The sequence below is a fragment of the Hermetia illucens genome, chromosome 2, assembly GCF_905115235.1.
Source record: "Hermetia illucens chromosome 2, iHerIll2.2.curated.20191125, whole genome shotgun sequence".
NCBI classification, from domain to species: domain Eukaryota; kingdom Metazoa; phylum Arthropoda; class Insecta; order Diptera; family Stratiomyidae; genus Hermetia; species Hermetia illucens.
Genome location: NC_051850.1, coordinates 97,463,087 through 97,478,086, shown reverse-complemented (window position 1 = coordinate 97,478,086; position 15,000 = coordinate 97,463,087). Strand labels below are relative to the sequence as shown.

General features: G+C 41.7%; 1 pseudogene; it reads right to left on the bottom strand.

The window, feature by feature from the left end:
- Positions 1–12,301: 12,301 nt before the first annotated feature.
- Positions 12,302–12,880, bottom strand: LOC119648506 (annotated as a pseudogene).
- Positions 12,881–15,000: the final 2,120 nt, after the last annotated feature.

Sequence of the window (15,000 nt, the reverse complement as noted above, 5' to 3'; positions counted from 1 at the left end):
AAAATAAGGGAACTAAGACCTAAATAGTATCGTTCTTAGAACCTATAATAACTTAGAACCCATAATGACATAATGGCCGGGGACGACCACGAGGGGAGAGCTATCCCAACACCTAAAAAGAAAGTTAGCAAAATTAACCACCTAAATTCTGTAAGGTGATGGCCATGCACTTCTTGGGAATATTTCCTTTTGGGAAAGCCTAAAAAGCTGCCAGCGGGGTTTTGCGGAATTATATGAGCAGCGAAACACGGATTAATATTTTATTGCTAGCCGAAGACGGCTTTACGGGGTCTTGCCAGGGCAGAGGCAAATCGTCAGCCGCTGCCTCATCTCTGCCCTGAGAGCAGCGTGACCAAAGCGGCTTGCAGGTATTAAGTGCTCCTTTATATAATTCGTAGAACAGGACATGACTGGGAATTATATTGAGTGTAAATCCACGTATTCTTTGGGCCAAAACTTGGCCAGAGCTGAACACTTACGAACTCGCAATCCCTAAAAAATATTTCATTGTCCTTCTTGGCGTTTCACGCGGGAAATTAAATTTGACAGTTTTATATTTTTAAGAACAACTGCCAATTGCTGGGCTGCTGAAATTTCTTGGCTCGAGTTATGACGTCAAACAATATGGCGCGGGGTTTTCAACAATCAGTTTCTTTTCAAAAACGATCTTTGAGAGTTTTAGGTAAATTGCACTTTAGAAGTTATTTGCGTCATTAGCGAAAATGAGGCGAGGAGTCTATTATTACCAAAGTGATAATAGGTCAAAGTTTCCAATCTCAAGTGAAACAAAATACATAGGATGCATTCTATGTATGTATAGAGTAATATTCATTAATGCGGGTTGAGACATTTTCTTAATTAATTTATATTAGCCAATATAGGATGCTTTCACGTAGTGACCAATTCAAGCCTTTTGGAGAGTCAGAATATGTCATGCCTGAATGACCATGTAACCCTCCGGTGATCGAGGATTAAGTGGGGCCTTAATAATATTCGCTATTAATATATGTGTTTCCGGATGGCTTCAGTGGTTAGATCGCTGGGGTATCGTAGCAAAAGCTCGCGGCTGAAATCTCACTGGTGGCAGAGGGATTTGTTTTCTTGACTGGATGTCGGATACCAGTCGACTCAGCTGTGAATTATTATTAATATATGCATCTTCACCCTATTACGATAGTCACTCCTTTTTCAGTTGGAAATTGAGTATGCACAGAAACTATTCCCTCCAGTCCATTGCCTCGGATGAGGACGCACTACGCAGTGCGTCTGAATTTGGTTGAAATTTAAAATGCTGATAATTTAAATTTTTTCAAAATTGAAAGGTTTGTTAGATTGTTTCACAGAACTGATTTCCGTTATTGATGGAAATAAAGCGGGAAGTTGATGGCTGCGAGTGGGGGTTACGTGATATATTCATGCATTTATACCATGAAACAAGTCGGGAAACCGGAAGCTAGGCGCTTCAGGTATGAAGGGTTTTGTTTACTTCTTCTGTGAGTATATTTAAGTGTAGAACTATTTCATTTGCACGTAGCCCATTATCTAATTGCATTTAGCATGTCTGACTACCCACTTCAATGTGATATTGATAATTAGTTGCAGTAAATTTACATGGAGGGTATTTTGAAGCCTGGACACTATATAGAGGCAGCTTCCTGAATTTTTTCAAATTTTTTGGTTGGGTAGTTTCTGAGAATGGGTCCGTTAAAGAAATCGTCAATTTCCATCCCTCCTACTCCCCGCCTTTTTAACAAATCTCAAAAATAAAACCGGCTTCGAAAAGTACTAATCGAGACCTTTCATTTGATACCCCACATGACTACATTCGGTGTAAAAAAATTGTACGACCGCCTTTTACATGTATGGGGACCCCCCTAAATCTCAACGTAGAAGGATATCACTCACTGTATGTGCACATGAGGTCCGCAGTTGCCACCTTTTCACTAAATTTCGTGTCAATGGGTATAGCCGTTTCTGAGAAATATGCTTGTGACAGACAGACAGACAAACAGACATACAGACAACAAAACCTTAAAAATCGCAAAGTGCAGAGTAATGCTAGCTCTAAGAAAAAGAAATTTATTATTGGGCTCGTCATAGAAGAATAAACTGACACGGTGAACAATAAATTTAGATGGTCCCAAATATTTCGATGATCCGATCGAGGATGTTAATAATTGGCTCCTCATTCACTTCTGCTTATATAGAAGTCCTGGGAATAAGAAATGGAAAAGAGGGAATGATCGATAATATTGCGAAAAAGGCGTTCTTCTACAGTTCGTCAATTAGTAAGATATTTGCGTTTGTAGAGTTTAAATCATCGCTTTACGTACTCCGCACCGCTCTTGAGAAAGCTTCCAATAGCGCCAACAAATAGAATATCTGGAGTGCTCTTCGCAGAGGGACTTTTCCGGAAAAGCAAACAGCTATGACGAGGTAAAATGTTACTTGCAGCATCGAGGCAAAATCTCAGAGGAGTTGGCTGGCCTTTTCGTCGTTTTCCATCGACTTTGACGCCCACACCAATTTTAATAAGTGAATCGTTTGCGCGACCACACCATCAAAGATGCTCGTCTCGTAATTTTTCCACGATCGATCGTAGATCTTCTTATTTCGGATGTGATCATAGCATGTTGCGCCACCGGTTCAACGCAATATGCGTATCTTCATTACCGCCAGGCACCGTTCATTGTCGTTTATAGTCAGCCAGCCCTGAAAACCATAGAGGGCGACAAGGCGTCGATCACAAAGAACACCAGTTATGGAACGCCACTGCATCATAGTTGCATAAAGCAGTTTCATAACGCAATTCTCCATTGGCTGATAGCGTTGATCCGAGATATGTAAATCGCTCAGTTGTGGGCAGGTCACTGTCACTGACAATTATAGTGCCTGTTTCATTGGAATTATTAGTCAAAAATTCTGGTTTGTTTCAACCAGTTTCAGTTTCTGACCAATTTGGGGGTCGTTACAATTACGCCATTCTGGTGTGGAGCTTAGACAAATCTCCACTAATCGCACACTGCAGCGACTCCACAGTGCTATTAGACCCTAAGAAACCGTAATGCTGCTGGTGCTGGACATTGGATATCCCTTGTGATAGTGTACATAACGATTCTTCTTCTTCTTTTTCTTCAGCCTTTGTCCCGTTCACAAGGGGGTCGTCGTGGTCGTCGTGGTCGGTTTCGCCATTTGGCTCTATCGGATGCCTGATCTGGGTGCAATCTCGAGGCTTTCAAATCCCCATCCAGCGTATCAGCCACCGTTGCTTAGGTCTACCTTTTGGTCGTTTACCATCGACTTCGACGTTCAGACCAATCTTTGCAAGTGAATTCTCGTTTGCACGAATTGCGTGACCATACCATCGAAGACGCCTCTCTCGCAACTTTTCCACGATCGGTGCAACCCCATAACGATCGCGGATATCCTCATTTCGGATGTGATCTAAACGTGTGACGCCACTAGTCCAACGTAGCATCTTCGTCTCCATTACCGCAAGACGCCGTTCATTGTCTTTTATGGTCGGCCAACGCTCAGAACCATAGAGAGCGACTGGACGGACGACATTGCGGTAAATTTTAGATTTGAGACGTTCGTTGATACGTCGATCACAAAGGACACCAGTTATGGAACGCCACTTCATCCAGGTTGCGTTAATGCGTGAAGCAATTTCATAACGCAGCTCTCCATTGGCTGATAGCGTTGACCCGAGGTATTTAAATCGCTCAGTTCTAGGCAGATCACTGCCGCTGACAGTGATTGTGCCTGTTTCATGGGGATCGGTCGTCAAAAATTCAGTTTTGTTTAAATTCAATCTGAGACCGTGTTGCATGAGGCGATCATTCCATTTTTGAACAAGTTGCTCGAGATCATTTTTGCTATGAGATGCTAGGAAAACATCATCTGCATAAAGCAGTGTGTAGGGTGCTGGACATTGGATATCCCGTGTGACGGTGTCCATAACAAGGACAAAGAGGAGTGGTGAGAGGGCACTTCCTTGATGAACTCGAACAGAGACACGAAGCGGTTTTGATACACCCGCCATACTTCGAACTTTACTTTTCGGATCGTGGTAGAGCAATTGAACCCAGCGCACGAGTTCTTCTGGCACGAAGTGTTGTCGTAAAGCATACCAGATGAGTTCGTGTGGTACACGGTCAAACGCTTTCTCTAGATCCAGAAAGGCAATGTAAAGAGGGCGATGCTTCTCACGGTGTTTCTCCATGAGTAACCGCGCAGCGTGTATTGCGTCAGTAGTTCCGCAGTTCTTGACAAATCCGGCTTGATTCACGGTTATTTCAACGATTTCGCGAATACGGTTGTCAAGAATGCGTTCAAAAATCTTCATGGTATGGGAAAGTAACCGGATCGGACGGTAATTTGAACATTCTGCTGCGCTACCTTTCTTTTTCCATATTGGAACAGTGGTACTTTCTTGCCAGTCAGATGGTGTTCTTCCTTCCTGAATAACCCGGTTAAAGAATTCACTGAGCCACAGTGTTGAGTCCCAGCTCTTCGCTTTCCAGAGCTCAGATGCGATGTCGTCAGGTCCTGTTGCTTTCCCCGATTTCATTTGTTTTATTGCCTCCTCGACTTCAGTTGCGCTGACTGGTGGAACTGCTCCAAATGTCGGCAATGATTGTGGAAGTGGAGGATGAGCAAATTCTTCACTTGAAATCTGCTCGAAGTATTCTCGCCATCTATCCGTTGCGGCTCGACGGTTGGTAAGCAAAGTACCGTTCTTGTCATTAACACAACAGAAGTGTTCGATATCCTGTGTGCGTTCATCACGGCTTTTAGCAAGTCGATACAGATCTCTCTCGCCATCCCGAGTGTCGAGTTTATCGTAAAGATTTTTGAAATGGTTCGCTCGGGTGACAGCGACCGCTTTCTTTGCTTCCCGGTTGGCATTCTTATAAATTTGCCAATTAGCAGGTGTTTTATCGTCGAGAAATTTGTGGTAGAGGCGTTTCTTTTCACGGACCTTCATTTCAACATCATCATTCCAAAGCCAAGTATCTCGGTTGATGTACCGCTTACCCGGCTTGGTAACCCCGAGGGTTGCAGAGGCCGCTTTGTGGATCGTGTCTTTCATTTGGTTCCATGATTCTTCCACATTCGTAATGGTTGGCAATCGCATGAGTGAGACCGCATCTTCTTTCTTCTCACCAAATCGCCACCATTTAATGCGCGGCGGGCCAGTGCGTTCCTCACGCCGTTTTATCGGTGGCTTGATTCGCAGGACAGCAATCAACGGCCGATGTTGAGGTGCGATGGTCTCATAGGGAACGACTTTGCAATCAGTGACAGTGAATGTTGGCGTCTTATGAGAATATAGTCGATTTGCGTTTTATTGTTCCCACTATAAAATGTGGGAAGATGAGACAATCGTTTGATGAACCAAGTATTCATAAGTACAAGGTCATGGGTGTCCGCAAAATCTATTATACGCTCGCCACCTTCATTGCGCGCTCCGAACCCCTTTCCCCCATGGCACCTGTTACCGTCTGCCTTTTCACCCACATGACCATTAAGGTCGCCGGCAATGATTATGTAATCGTCAGCAGGCACGTGACAAGTCTTTTCATCGAGAAGTTGCCAGAAGGCATCTTTCTCGGCATCAGGTCGACCTGTCTGTGGTACATACGCGGTGAAGAAGTGAATAGTGCGATCAGCTGATATAATGGTGAGCTTGATCAGCCGATCATAAAATCGTTCGACTTCTTTAATGGCATCACGGAAACCCTCTGAGATGGCAATGCCAACACCATATTGAGTGTGTGGGTTACCAAAATAGAGAAGTTTGTAGCCATTTTTACCGCGTTCGCGTTCAATGTCGCAGCTTTTGGAACCAGACCATCGGGTTTCTTGCAGAGCGCAGATGTCAATGCACCTTTTCCGAAGGGCTCTTGCGAGTTCCTCGGTCTTTCCAGTTAGGGTACCAACATTTAGCGTGCAGACACGTATTTGTTTTGTTCGTTGTGTGCGGACTAACTTGCTTACGTCCTGACGCCGTCCATGCGTCAAGAACCCTTGCCCATTTCTCGACAGGACCGGGGCCCGTCCTGCCGCGTCGACTGAGGTGGACGCCCTAGCATTTCTCCGAGGCCTGTGACTTAATCCGATCATCATGTTTGTAACGACATTCTATGCATTTTCTTGGTCGACCTGTCGCGGGGCCTGTCACCAAGAGAGATCAGGTAGGATTTAGCATAGTAGAATAACTCCAACTATACTCTATTTATCTCTTTCCCTGATCTCAGCATTTTATTTTTGTTTCACTGAGGATAGTACAGAGTACGTTGCCTCAAACCCTCCTCCTTTACCTGGGCTTGGGACCAGCATACTATGTTAATAGCATGGCGGAGTTAGTGTACATAACGATTATGTTGCGTGAAACGATTATTTCACATTTGGACAAGTTGCATAAGATCAGTTTTGTTGTGAGACGCTAAGAAAGCATTGCTTCATAGATTGGATGCATCTGCACACTTCGAACTTTACTTTTCGCAAAAAAACAATTTAACCCATCTCCCAAGCTTGTCCTATACCGGGAGTTGTCGCATGTCACCATGGAAAATACAGCGTGTATTACGTCGGTAGTTCCGAAATTCTACACAAACCCGGCTTGATTCTTAATAATTTGAACTATGTCGCAAAAGCGGCTGTTCTAAGCGCGCTGAACACTTTTCAAAATATAAAAAAATATTATAGTTGGATAGCCTTTCTTTTTCCATGTTAGACCGGGTGTGCTTTGTTGCCAGTCAGATGGTGATCTGCCCTGCTCAAAAGCCCGATTATAGATATCGCTGAACCATAGATCGCTAGGTCAGACTCAGACAAAAGAACTCTTTAAATTGGTTGGGAAATTCAATACATCTCCTTTGTTTTTAAACTGACAAACTGACCCAAACAAATTTTATTACACAGATTTGCATCTAATTACTCTGGCAACAGATCTGAACCTCATCTATGCACAAAGATAGTCCATTGTGAGGCAGCGGAATAAACCATGTTTTAATGTTTCTGCAACCAAATAAAGCAAATGGTGCAAAGTCGTTGTGTTTTGAAACTAAATTAAATCATTTCATTTCTTTTCGTTTCCCGATTTGAAGACTTAGAAATCTAAAAATCCATGCTCCTCCAACAGTAAACACGAAAAAAATCTCTCCCCTTTTTCTTTTCCGATTTTTGATCCCTCACGCTTCACTATTACAAAACAACGTGTCTATTCCGATGCGCGGGTCCGCACCGGATTCTAAAATAGACGCTAATTAGGATTTCGCGACGGCCTATCGAATGATAAACAGAACGCGAACTAAAATTGGAAATTGGAAAAGAAAAAAAAACGGCTCGACCGCGCGCGTGGAACGTAAGTCTCCGGACCCGAGTGCCGCGATCAAGGAGGGGAAGATCCAGGACGGATCATCGTCTCAATTACTGTCTCCTCCGCCTCAGATCTTGTATGAGGCGCGACCTCTGAGGTTCCCACCCTTCCTCGACATCCTCAGGCCAGTTATTCATTTTGAAGATGTCCCTTATAGAAATTCCGCGGGAGAAAGGAGGATACGAAAGGGAGGAATTCCTCAAATTACGATTAGACTATTCATGCATCATTATTCATTGTTCCAGCAAATTTTATAACATTAATTATAACAAAAAAAATTAAAATAAAAATAAACAATATGTAAAATTCAAAGAAGGAAAATAATAAAAAACAAGTCGGGAAACCGGAAGCTTGACGCTTCTCCCTATGTGAGGAGCATAACATAGTTCTCCATTGGCTTATAGCATTGACCCGAGATATTGAAATCGTTCAGTTCTGGGCAGGTTACTGCCATTGCCAGAACTGAGCGATTTAAGTATCTCGAAGGGCAGGTTACTCCCATTGCCTCTATGTCGGTGCAAAATTTAGTACACTTAGGATGAACTTAAGGGGAGTTTTTTAGTCTATTTCTAAAAGTTGATAATATACTAATAGTAAATTTTTTGAGCAGATACCGGAGTGGGACATCTCTCGAAGATTAGATTTCACATAAGTGTTTTACACAAAGCCTTAAAAAGGGCTGCAGATGAATAGATTCTTCATAAATGTGACTTTAATATTCCACGCGAATGTCAATTATTCCGGGTAATTATTATTGGAACCAGTAAACTCGCGTGAAATTGCTAAGTTTGAACTGCTATAACTTTGGCGTTAGTTGCCTGATTTCCATGAAATTTAGCACATATGTACGAAATATTGTCCCCTATGCTGGTACAAAATTCGGAAGTCCTAGGATGAATTTAAGGGGGGTTTTTCAGAAAATTTCTAAAAAGTAGTAATATACTATTAGTAAGTTTATTTGAGCAGATATCGGAATAGGACATATTTTGAGGCCTAGATTTCATCTAGGCGCACCACCACGATTTTTTTCGGATTTTTAGGTTGGGTAGTTTCCAAAAATGAGTCCTGTCTCACTTCAAATGCGTACATTTTGACTCCTTACTCACGCACTTTGCAATTTATGCCAAAACTAATGTCAGTTTCGGCAAGTACAAATCAAGGCCTTTCATTTGATACCCTACACAACTATACCCGGTGAAAAATTTTTGAATCCCTCTTTTGCATGTATGGGGAGCCCCCCTTTAAACTCCACCTAAATTTATGCCACTCGCTGTATGCGTGGGATTTCATAGTTCCCATCTGTCCACAAAATTTCGTTTGGATCGGTTTAGCCGTTTTGGAGAAAAATGCGTGTGACAGACAGACAGACAGACATTGAATCGATTTTAATAAGGTTTTGTTTTACACAAAACCTTAAAAAGAAAAATAAACAAGTCGGGAAACCGGAAGCTTGACGCTTCAGGTATAAAAGGTTTTGTGTTTCCCTATGTGAGGAGCATAACGTAGATCTCCATTGGCTTATAGCATTGACCCGAGATATTGAAATCGTTCAGTTCGGGGCAGGTTACTGCCATTGCCAGAACTGAGCGATTTAAATATCTCGAAGGGCAGGTTGCCGACATTGCCAAAACTCAGCGATTTAAATATCTCGAGGGGCAGGTTACTGCCATTGCCAGAACTCAACGATTTAAATCTCTCGAGTCAATGCTATCTGCCAATGGAGAACTGCGTAATGAAATTATTTCACACATTAACGCAACCTGGATGAAGTGGCATTCCCCAACTGGTGTTCTTTGTGATCGACGTATCAGCGCACGTCCCAAATCTAAAATTTACTGCAATGTCGTCCGTCTGCCGCTCTCTATAGTTCTGAGTATTGGCCGACTATAAAGGTCAATGAACGGCGTCTTGCGGTAATGGGGACGAAGAAGTTGCATTGCACTGGTGACGTGACACGTTTTGATTAGATCTGAAATGAGAATATCCGCGATCGAACGGGTTTGCACCGATCGTGGAAAAACTGCAAGAGGGGCGTTTTCGATGGTGTGGTCACGTAATTCACACTAACGAGAATTCAACGACCAGTATTGGTCACAACATCAAAAACAATGGTAAGCAACCAAAAATCCGGCCAAAACAATGGTGGTTTAATATGCCGGATGGGGATTTAAAGGTCTCAAGATTACATCCTGATCAGGCATTTGATAAAATAAAATGACGAAACCGATCACCACAGGCCGACCCCGCTTGTGAACTGATGGCTGAACAAAAAGAAAAAGATGTGATTAGCGACGAGTGCACGACAGCTCCGTGTAATATAGCTAAAAATTCCATTGCCCTCTATTTTCTAGAAAGTGATTTAAATAAATCATTTGACGAAAAGCCCTGTGTTGATAATGGTCAACCTCATACGCCCCTGTTTATTATCATTATGAGTTTAATATTATTAGCAAATGCCGACAATTTAACCAACATCAAATATAAACAAGTCGGGGAACCGGAAGCTGGACGCTTCAGGTACGAAAGGTTTTGTGTATTTCTTAGTACGTAGTACGTAATATATCCATATATTATGTGAGAGTATCCACTTTCGGGTGATATTGACATTCATAGTCTTCAATTTTCAAAGAAGCAACAAATTCGAGGTATTGTAACTTTGTAAGTAATAGTGAGATTTCCACCAAACTTGGTAAGATCATGCTCTATATTATAGCCTATATCATGGTACTAGGATGAAGTTAAGGGGGGTTTCTAACCAATTACAAAAAATTGTAGTAATATACTATTATCAACTTTATTTAAACAGATATCGGCATGGAAGGTATTTTGGGGCCCAGGCACCATATAGTGGCAGCCTCCTGATTTTTTTCAGATTTTTCGGTTTGGTAGTTTCTGAGAATGGCCCCCTTAAAGAAGTGATCACTTTCAACCCCCCGCACTCCCCACCCTTCCAACAATTGTCAAAACTAAGATCGGTTTGGAAAAGTACTAATCGAGACCTTTAATTTGATACCCCACCTGACTATATGTGATGAAAAAAAATTTTACACCCCCCTTTTGCATGTATGGGGGCCCCCCTTACATTCGACGTAAAAGGATGTAATTCACTGTATGCGTGAGCGTTCACAGTTCCCACCTTTCTACCAAATTTGGTGTCAATCGCTATAACCGTCTCTGAGAAAAATGCTTGTGACGGACAGACAGACAGACAGACAGACAGACAGACAGACAGTAAACCGATTTTAATAAGGTTTTGTGTTGACACAAAACCTTAAAAAGGGCTAGGGAGAACTAGATTCTTCTTGAAAGGAATTTTAATATTTCACTCGAATGTCAATTATTCTCGTTAATTATGACGTCAGCATCTTATCTGTATGACTTAAAATGCTGTTAATTAGCACGAAATTGATAAGTTTGAACCGCTCTAACTTTCCATTAATAGTTGGATTTTCATGAAACTTGGCATGTGTATGCATGTGACTGTCCTCTATGTCGGTGCAAAATTTAGTACACTTAGGATGAACTTAAGGGAAGTTTTTTAGTCTATTTCTAAAAGTTGATAATATACTATTAGTAAATTTTTTGAGCAGATACCGGCATGGGACATCTCTCGAAGATTAGATTTCACATAAGTGTTTTACACAAAGCCTTAAAAAGGGCTGCAGATAAATAGATTCTTCATAAATGTGACTTTAATATTCCACGCGAATGTCAATTATTCCGGGTAATTATGACGTCAGCATCCGATTTGCATGGCTTTGGAAGCAGTAAACTCGCGCGAAATTGCTAAGTTTGAACTGCTATAACTTTGGCGTTAATTGCCTGATTTCTATGAAATTTAGCGCATAAACACGAAATATTGTCCTCTATGCTGGTACAGAATCCGGAAGTCCTAGGAAGAATTTAAGGGGGGTTTTCAGTAAATTTTTAAAAAGTAGTAATATACTATTAGTAAGTTTATTTGAGCAGATATCGGAATGGGACATATTTTGGGGCCTAGATTTCATCTAGGCACACCACTCTGATTTTTTCGGATTTTTGGGTTGGGTAGTTTCCGAAAATGAGTCCTGTCTCACTTCAAATGCGTACATTTTGCCTCCTTAGTCACGCACTTTACAATTTACGCCAGAACTAATGTCAGTTTCGGAAAGTACTCGAGACCTTTCATTTGATACCCTACACACCTATATCCGGTGAAAAAATTTTTTGAATCCCCTCTTTGCATGTATGGGGAGCCCCCCTTTAAACTCCACCTAAATTTATGCCACTCGCTGCATGCGTGGGATTTCATAGTTCCCATCTGTCCACCAAATTTCGTTCGGATCGGTTCAGCCGTTTTGGAGAAAAATGCGTGTGACAGCCAGACAGGCAGACAGACAGACATTGAATCAATTTGTTTTACACAAAACCTTAAAAAAGAAAATAAAAACAATGACTCACCCAGGTCGTCACTCCGAGCTCGGATTGATGCTGGTTTACTTTGTTCAAAGTTGCTTACTCTCTATTTTTAAGTAATTGCTTAAATACAAGAATTAGAAATTAATGATCAATTTCTGCCTCATCTTCATTTGCTTCTGTATTAAAAAAAACCAAGTCTCTTCTCTCTTGGATGGAAAACGATTATAATATATATATGCAAATATTAATAACACCAAGTGCAAGTTATGCAGGTAGCAGCTGTCGCCGTTGCGCATGCTCTGTGTTCTTCTCTAAATATAGTTATGAACATTTTGAATTCACTATAAGAACTACCTAAAGCCGTAATTTTCACTCTTGTTCCGCAATCAAATGATACTACTACCACACACCTACATTCAGGTACTAAGTCTCGAAATACTAAACCACCTAAAAATTGAAATAAACTAAATGGTGTCGAAAAATCCTATATTCTAATCCAGCTGGATAACAATAAAACTACTTTTTCTCGGTGAAAACCAGCAAACGTGTCAGCATCGTTGTAATACAAGGAATCTGCTTCTGTTGATGCATCATCTGGTAATCGGGCGTATACGATTCAAAGTCTAATACAACCCTTTGACAGACAAACGTTAGTAGTTTAAGGATATCATACTTTATTCCGTTACTATCAAGTTCATGACAAAAAACTGAATAAACCATGAGCCCTTTGTTATATTTCGCTACGAGTAAAAGCCGGGTATTGTTGAATATGCAATTAAAAAGTCGGTATGAATTGGAATTTTGTAGCTCATAGACGATTCACCATCAGTTTCAGTTGTATGTTTCGACAATAGAACACCACCATCTAGCTGATCACCCTGGCATGTTTGTATAAAAAATGGTTTTGGTTTGCCAGCTAATGTTGGGCAGTGATTTGCTGTGAAATGTTTGCCCGAAGGAATCCAGTTTATATTGTACATCGTTTGCGTAGATATAACCCAATTCACCGTGTGGGAAAATTGTTATAAGTAAACAAAAAACGAAACGAAATCCTTTTAAAGATGGCGTGCAAAGTTTACTATTAGATAGATCCATAATTATCCAGGGAAGTAATCAATACTCGTAGATATCCGTTGCGTTCGCTTTTTCAAGTTTAAATCCCAGATTGAATATCCTTGAAACTGCAGTCTCCCTTACTTCTGATGATTGCCGCACATCCACACTTCCACACTTTCTGATTATCACTTTTAGTTTTTTATTACGATTATTAGTTCACACACAATTGCCTACTGATGTAGGTTTACCACTTGCACAAAAAAGAATTTCCCGTCTATGAAAATTTCAAGCACTCAATTTTGAAAAATTTTTGATGTCCATATAGCCGTTAACATTCGAAATTTGTAGAAAAGGAATCACATTCCTGATAACGTCGACGATGTCAAAATTTTTCTCGTGTTCACTTTCCAATGATGTGGAATAATACGTGGTATTAATGTAATAGTTGAGTTCCCATTTAAATTCAAATTTTATAAAAAATGTTCATCATTATTACCGTCATTATATTGTTTATATTCTTGTATTCAGAATCAGCTGGTTCGTTCTCCTTTGAATCATTTTACAGAAGTTTCCCCTCCGTACATATAGTTCCTCTGAGAATTGCGAAAGCAAGCATCGGACCGAAGAGGTAAATGAATGCATCCAATCCCTCGAAGAATACGTCCAGAGGTTTCCTAAAAGTCCAGGGCGATCCTGTCCAAGGCAATCTTGCATCTCTTGTCCGATTATGCGTTTGAGCCACTATATTTGTAATTCAGGGAAACCAGTAAAGATCAGTTCTTATTTGACCATGGATCCTTATTTCTTCATTTCTCCATTTATTTTAACAGCTTATTCCCGGGATAAGCTCGAGCAACTTTTCCGCTCCGACTCCGACGATGCCGGCGTGCCTCTTCCAGCCAACAACTCCTCTTGCGCACTGCTTCAACGCTCCTCCACCTTCTTCTTTTCCATGTACCGCTTCAACCTCTTCCAGCCAAAAACTTCTCTTGCGCACTCCTTCAACGCTCCTCCACCTTCTTCTTTTCCATGCACCGCTTCAACCTCTTCCTAAATTGTCAACTCCTGTAATTAACTCCCGCAAAACTCTCGGATGACCAAAAAGTCATCCCAACCTCATAATTTTTTTTCATCTGTGTGCAGAAAACTTCCACACACAGTGTTTTTTCATGAAGAGACAAGAATCGAGTTGCTCCCCGTCGCAGAATATTAATAAAAAAAAAAAAACAAGCAAAAAGGGATGGCGGGGGGAGACTTCACGTACAGCGACCTTTGAACTAAGCTGGTGCTGCTGCCTAAGGCTGGCAAACCGCCAGGGGAACCGTCCTCACATAGACCCATATGTCTTCTAGACACTATGGGGAAAATGGTGGAGCGGGTTATTTATAATAGACTACTCCCAGTCGTCGAGAGGCAAGACGGCCTTTCAGATAGGCAATATGGGTTCCGCAAAGCCAGATCAACCATTGATGCCATCAAAATGGTTACTGGCTTGCCCGAAAATGCAATTCCCGGAAGGGGTTCTACCAGCAAATATTGTGTGATGGTCACCCTGGATGTCAGGAATGCATTCAACTCGGCCAATTGGAACCTTATACGAAAGTCTCTGGCGACGATTGGTGTTCCCACCTACCTCGCCGCTATCATAGATAGCTATTTGCATGAGCGAACATTGTGGTATAATACCGATGATGGACCCAAGGAGTACGTTGTCTCCGCGGGTGTCCCCCAGGGCTCTGTACTGAGCCCACTACTGTGGAACATCATGTACAATAATGTGCTTAACCTTCCGGTTCTAGAGGAGACCTACGGTGTTGGGTTACGGCGATGACATAACGCTAGTTGTTGTCGCAAAGCATCTCGAAGATGCTAGAGTATACTCAAGCGAGGCAATCAGGTGCTGTTAAAAGTTGGCTAAAGAGCTCTGGTTTGACACTTGCGGAGGAAAAAAATAGAAGCGGTCCTCATCACTAAGCGCCTGGAAGAGACATTACGTCCTGTATTAGAACCGGGATCATATCATCACTTCCAAGCCGACCATCAAATACTTGGGTTGCGGTAATAGAATGGAAGCTCAGCTAGAAGCAACACAGTGCAGTATATTTGCGATAAATCATCCATTGCCTAGTATGGCCCTGACGAGGATGATACCGAACGTG